The 6,000-nt window shown below is 40.4% G+C and overlaps 1 protein-coding gene across 2 annotated transcripts in view; it reads left to right on the top strand.

Annotated features, from left to right (window-relative positions):
- Window positions 1-3,814: 3,814 nt before the first annotated feature.
- Window positions 3,815-6,000, top strand: part of EYA3 (EYA transcriptional coactivator and phosphatase 3) — an 85,898-nt gene continuing 83,712 nt past the window's right edge. Inside the window, exon 1 of one of the 2 annotated variants that reach the window (XM_006173706.3) lies at window positions 3,815-3,967. The gene's annotated coding sequence lies outside the window, so the exon portion shown is untranslated. The remainder of the gene's footprint in view (window positions 3,968-6,000) is intronic. The other variant, XM_006173707.3, reaches the window with a different exon arrangement.

Genomic DNA, 6,000 nt, shown 5'->3' with positions numbered 1-6,000 from the left:
GTCTATACTCATTAAACAATTCCTCTTTGTTCCCTCCCTCCAGTCACTGATATATTTATGAATTTGACTTATGAATTCTGATAGATACCTCAGATAAGTGAAATTATATAGTATTTGTCTTTTTATGACTGGCTTATTTCACTTGGCATAATGTACTCAAGGTTCATCCATATTGTAGCATGTGACGAGATTTCCTTCCTTTTTAAGGCTGCATAGTATTCTAATGTATGTGTATACAATATTTTGTTTATCCATTCATCTGTCAATGGATATTGGTGGTGCTTCCACCTCTTGGCTATTGTGAATAGTGCTACTATAAACATGGCTGTGCAAATATCACTTTGAAACTCTGTTTTCAATTCTCTTGGCTATATACTGAGAAATGGGATTTCTGGATCATATGGTAGTTTTATCTTTAGTTTTTTGAGGCACGGTCATACTGTTTTCCCTAGCAGCTGAATCATTTTACAATTCCACCAACTATAGGTTGCTTTTAGAGGTGCAACTGTCATATCTATAATAAGATATTGCCTTAAGTACAATGGAGAGATCAACAGAAACAAAACCCAGGTCATTATCCTTCAGATACATCAATCAGGAGAGTTTAAGCTGATCACTATTTCAAGACAGTGATCATACATTCACTATGTCTTTTTAAATGAAATATGTAATTTAGAAACCTTATTTTTAGACAGTTTTAGTGTAATTGGGCTTGTGTTTTGATTTACATTTTGACTTTTGTTTAGAAAGACTTAGCTATAATATTTTAGGACTATTTTAATAACTTTTCTCTTGTGTTAAAATTTGGATGCATTATAAATCAATAAAAAATGTTAAAAAATTGAATGCAATGTTTCAAATCTATAAAAAAAATATAAAAATATCTGAGTAGTTACAGCTCAGCTTCAGTAAAACCATAGTTTGGGCTTATTTCTTTAGATCTGTCCCCAAGAGTAGTGCAGTAGGGCAGGAAAAAAAAAAACTCCAACAAACATTTCCACTCCTAATGACCATGACAGCAGCAAGCAAGAATGTTTGAAATCAGAGAAAAGAAACCAGTAAGTAAATGAATTCATACTTGCTCTTCCTGTAGTTTGAAAGGAATCATGGGCTGTGAAGTCTTGCAGACCTGGATTCAAGCCCTGGGTTCAAGTTGCTTAACTTATCCCTGCCTCAGTTTTCTCATCTGTATAATGGGGATAATCATAATACTTCCCCAAGATTGCTGAGAGGATTAAAAGAGAAATAAGAGCACTTCTATATCTACTAAGTACATAGTAAAGTGTCAAAAAATATCTGTAATTACTTTTTTGGTTTATTGGGCACCTCCTATATGCCAATCACCCTTCTAGTGCTGAGACTTCAGGTGCGAACAAGAGAGATAAAGACCTGATTGGGGCTTACTTCCAATGACAGACAATAAATAAACACGGTAATTTCAGATAGCAATAGGGACCATAGAGAAAAGGTAAGCTATGAGAAGGGAATGCAGGAGCTACTTTAGTCATGGGAGGCCTGTATGAAACCTTCAGAGGTGAAATTTAACTGAGATTAGCAAAAGGAACTATTCATTGGAAGCTATGGAGAAAAGTGTTTGAGAGAGCAAGAACAGTATGTGCTTAGACCATGAGACAAGAAAGCTTTGTTTGTATAAGAAGCAGAGAGAAGAATAGGATGGCTCTATCTGAGGATAAGGGAGGCTGGAAATGACATCTGAGAGTAAGGAAGGGCAGGCCAAGAAGGGCCTTGCAGCCCATAGAAAAGAGCTTGGGCTTTATTCTTAAGGGATTGTAAAGAAATTGGAGGGTTTTTATTGCTATTAGGTACAGTACTCTTTGCTTGGGGGAGAAATTTGTGTGCTTTCTTGCAGCTGTGTTTTAGAATAATGTGCATGTATATGCTTTAGGAGTAACTTTTCTGGGAATACCACTTTGGTTACTCATGGGCTCCCCCTGGTGGTTTTGGTGGCTAAACATACATGGTTTTTGATGAGCAATAGCCAAGCAAATAAGCCATTGACCCCAAGGCAAATGAACAATTGATCCTTTTAGTCAACAAACATTAATTGAGTGCCCTCAGTGTGACAGGCTCTGTTCTACTGCTGAAATGCATCTGTGAACAAAACAGACAAACATCCATGCCCTCATGGAGCTCACATTCTGGTGTGTGTGCGTGCGCGTGCGCGTGCCCTGTCAAGAGGGAGGGAGAGATGTTAAATCAAGTTCACTTGCAAATTTTTGGGTGGGATAAATGTTATTATAAAAAAAAATTAAGTGAGGGAACTGGGCTGGAAAGTGCAGGGAGGGTTATAGTGCTTCAACTTTACATGTAGTGTCCGGAAAGCTCTCATTAATAGGGTGACATTTGAACAAAGATGTAAACGAAGCAACAGGGTGAATGATGCAGTTATCTGGAGGAAGATCATTGCAGAGGAATCATCAAGTACAAAGACCCGGAGTCTATGCACAGTTTAGAGAAGATTAGCAAAGAGGCAATGTGACTTGAAAGGAGGGATAATGGAGAGAGTAGATGAGGTTATTTGTATTGGAAGGTATCAAATCTGAGAGTCCTCTAGGCTTATGTAAGGATTTTGGTTTTCACTTGAAATAGGAATCCATTTGAGAAGGAACCTGATCTGATTAAGGTTTTAACAGGAGCCCACTGCTGCTGTGTTACTAGATCGTGGAAGGGCAAGGGTATAAAAAGAGCAAATGGTCACACATTGACTGTGGCTTGTATTAGTAGAGGCAATAAGTTATCTGGAAAGATTCTGAAGGCAGATCCTGCAGAATTTACTGATGAATTAGATGTGGGGTGTGAGAAAGAGGAGTCAAGAATCTAAGTAAATGATATTACTTAGTAAATTGTTGCCATAGGAAGAGCTGATCAGAGATGGTACAGCCAAAAAAAGAAGGGAAGAAAATACTTTAGAGGTGTATCAGTTAATTAATAGTGTTTAATTTTTCTGGATTTTCTGTCTTTTGTGAAATTAAAAAAAATTTTAATTTGTGATTTCTCATTCTAAAGATTCATTTTAAAAAATATTTTACTGATTTATTATTATATTATCTAATCATTTTATTTTGGCGGGAGGAGTAGGTAATTTGGTTTATTTTTAGAGGAGGTACAGGGGATTGAACCCAGGGCCTCGGGCATGCTAGGTTTGCGCTCTACCACTGAGGTATACCCTCCCTGCTAGAGATTTGTTTTTATACCTAACATTGTATTTGTTTTATGGATTTCCTTAAAGAGAGCCCCCAAATTGAATAAACTTCAGGCCCCCATGAAACCTGAATTCAACCCTGCTCCTTGCCCATATGGGGGTAGAAACTTAATGAAGCATTTAAAAATTATGTTTCTGATTAAAATTATATAAAATAATGTGCATGAAATAGAAGTTAAGCTCAACACAATATTAGGAATAAACTAATATTGGGGATTAAAAACATCACCTTGGGCTAGCCTCCCCTCAAAGTGCCTTCCAAAACTTCCCATTCTTTCTCTCACAATTTTTCTAAATCTACCAAATACATCCAACATTTCATGTTCTCTCTAGGGAGATAGGGATTCCATGCATTTTAAAAAGATCTTGAAAAATGAGTGTTGAGATGGCTTTTTTGTTTGTCTGTTTGTAACCAGGGTTGCTTGTGCCTCAGTGGTACCAAGACCCGGGGACAGCAAGAACCAGCCCAGTCGCACCAAGCACCACCGAGTTGCCGAGCGGGGCGTAACCAGGGGCGGGGCTCCCGGGGGCGGTGGAGTAGGCGGGGTCTAGGCCTGACACATGCGCCGCGAGGCTTCTGGCGGAACGAGGTGTGGATGGTGTGATGACCCTGGCCGCCGACTTCCGGTTCCTAGGGATGCGCATCCGGGTTACGCTAACGCCGCCGTTTCCTCCACCCGCCTGATTCTGCTGTGGGTCTGGACTGGCCCCCATGTCCTGCCCTGGGGCCTCTGTAGCCTTTGGGTGAGTCTCCGTCGCGGACATGGTCTGAGTGCAGCCGGTCGAGTACAGCCTGTAGAGGGACAGGTCAAGAGTTCTGTCCCCGTCCCTGCGGGTGGGGGTTCTCTTTGCCTGTCCCTTGTCCCTGCAGTACTTCCTGAGCTCACCTCATTTCTTTCCCCTACACCGGCTGAGTCTGTCTCGTCGCCGCTCACCTCTCGCCTCACTGTTTTTCCTTAACCTTATCTGCCCCTAAAAAGCCCTGGTTTCTTGCCTTTCGCCTTAGCGCTTTCTTAAGCCACTGCCTCTCTGTTTTGCTCCTGCTCTCACTTCCCCGACCCCTGATCCCGGGATCTCGCTTTTACCCACCAGGACGGCCCACCTCCTCGTGCTCACGCTGCTGCACTACGAAACAGCCTGTCTCTCTTTCTTGGGTCCGAGGTCCTGATCCCCTAGCTTTCCTCGCCTTTGACCCCTAACACCTCCCAGGACGAGTAGGTGGCATTTGCGCCTCCCCTGGGGTTCTCCCGCCTTTTCTTAGCTAAAGGAGGCTTTTGCCTAAGCCCCAGTCTGGGCAGATTTACGCCCAGGGGGATGTTTTCCTTAAAGCGCTGGGTTAGACTGAACTCTGGTAACTTCCGTAGTTAGGGAACAACAAAGGCGTTCCCAGTTCTTCGCTGGAGCACAGTTTGGGGGCCTTTCTCTAAAGCAGGCTAACAGGTGGCAGGCACACGGAACTGCTAGCAATTGGGCTTGTGTAATCTTGTTAATTGACAGGCCATGAGGACGTCCTGTCATTTTTGTGTTCTCTATCCCAAGAGAATGGATATGCACAGCTGGGGCAAAAATGCGGATGTTCTGGGACGATCAGCTCTGTTTTCTGCATGGGATAGTTGCTATGACAGAGGGCAGAGTTTCTTGGGAGTTTATTAGCCCCAGATATATAAGCTTATTGACAAAAATTTTAGTATGCTGTTAAACTGAAACGTTTTCTGCTAAAGAGTTTACTGTAGTAATTTCAAAGTGTATTTTCTTTAGTTGAACTCAGCGTGCGTGTGTATTTTTAACCTTGCTTCTTATATATTGTTTCTTCGTTTTTACTGTATTGACAGGGCTTCTATTTCTCTTCCTGTTTCTCCATAAACCAGACATTGGAGCACTTTATTACTTAACATATTCTTCTGACTTTTTTTTTCTTTATTGTTTTCACCTTAGTCTTAAAGCTTTTTTTTTTTTCTCATTTTGAAGCTTTAATTTCTCTGTAGGCTTTTAATCATCTCGAAAGTGAGGGGTTGATTTTAATAATGGTTAATGTCTTGTTTCTCAAATTTTGTGATCTGAGGTATATTTAGAGGCACAGAGTTAGATAACTTTTATTTTTGTCTTTCTAATGTTTTTGGTGTATGTCTAGCATTTGATTGCAGATGTTTTTGTGTGATCGGTTTCTGTAATCGTGAATTGTGTTCTAAAATTTAGTACTTCAGTGAACAGAATAAATACAACTTTTAGCATCTGCTTTTTGTTTGATTGCTGAGTTATAGAAAAGTCTTTCCCATTATGTATTATATGTGAGCATAGCATAGACCTTGGCTTATTCCATAATTGGGCTGATCCCTTCAGCTATTTTTAGCAAAGGACTTTGGAGCTTGGCCATATTAGTCCTAGAAGCCACAAAGAATGACCCTTCTGGTTGGCTTTCAGGACTTACCTAACTGGTGAGGGAAGCGCTTTTGTACCTCCTGGCTCCTGTTCAACCTGGCCTTAACATCCTTAAAAACTAACCCCATCCCATCCTTAAAAATGAACCCCAATGAGTATGAGCTCACACTCTAACTACTTCTTACCTCCAAGTTGGTGGATCTTTTTTTTAAAGTCATGGAAACTGTAGATAGACCTATATTTGGATTGATGGAAGGCCCTCTTTCAACCTTTTTAATTTCTGAACTTTTTAAAAATTAAAGTTCTTAGGAGTGTTTATTAAAGTATAGTTGAGTTACAGTGTTGTTTATTTCCAAATTTTTTATTTCTTAAGCATGTCTAAGTCTAGAACCTAGATT

The sequence above is a fragment of the Camelus ferus genome, chromosome 13, assembly GCF_009834535.1.
Source record: "Camelus ferus isolate YT-003-E chromosome 13, BCGSAC_Cfer_1.0, whole genome shotgun sequence".
Classification (NCBI taxonomy): Eukaryota; Metazoa; Chordata; class Mammalia; order Artiodactyla; family Camelidae; genus Camelus; species Camelus ferus.
This window is presented reverse-complemented; position numbering and strand designations above follow the sequence as displayed.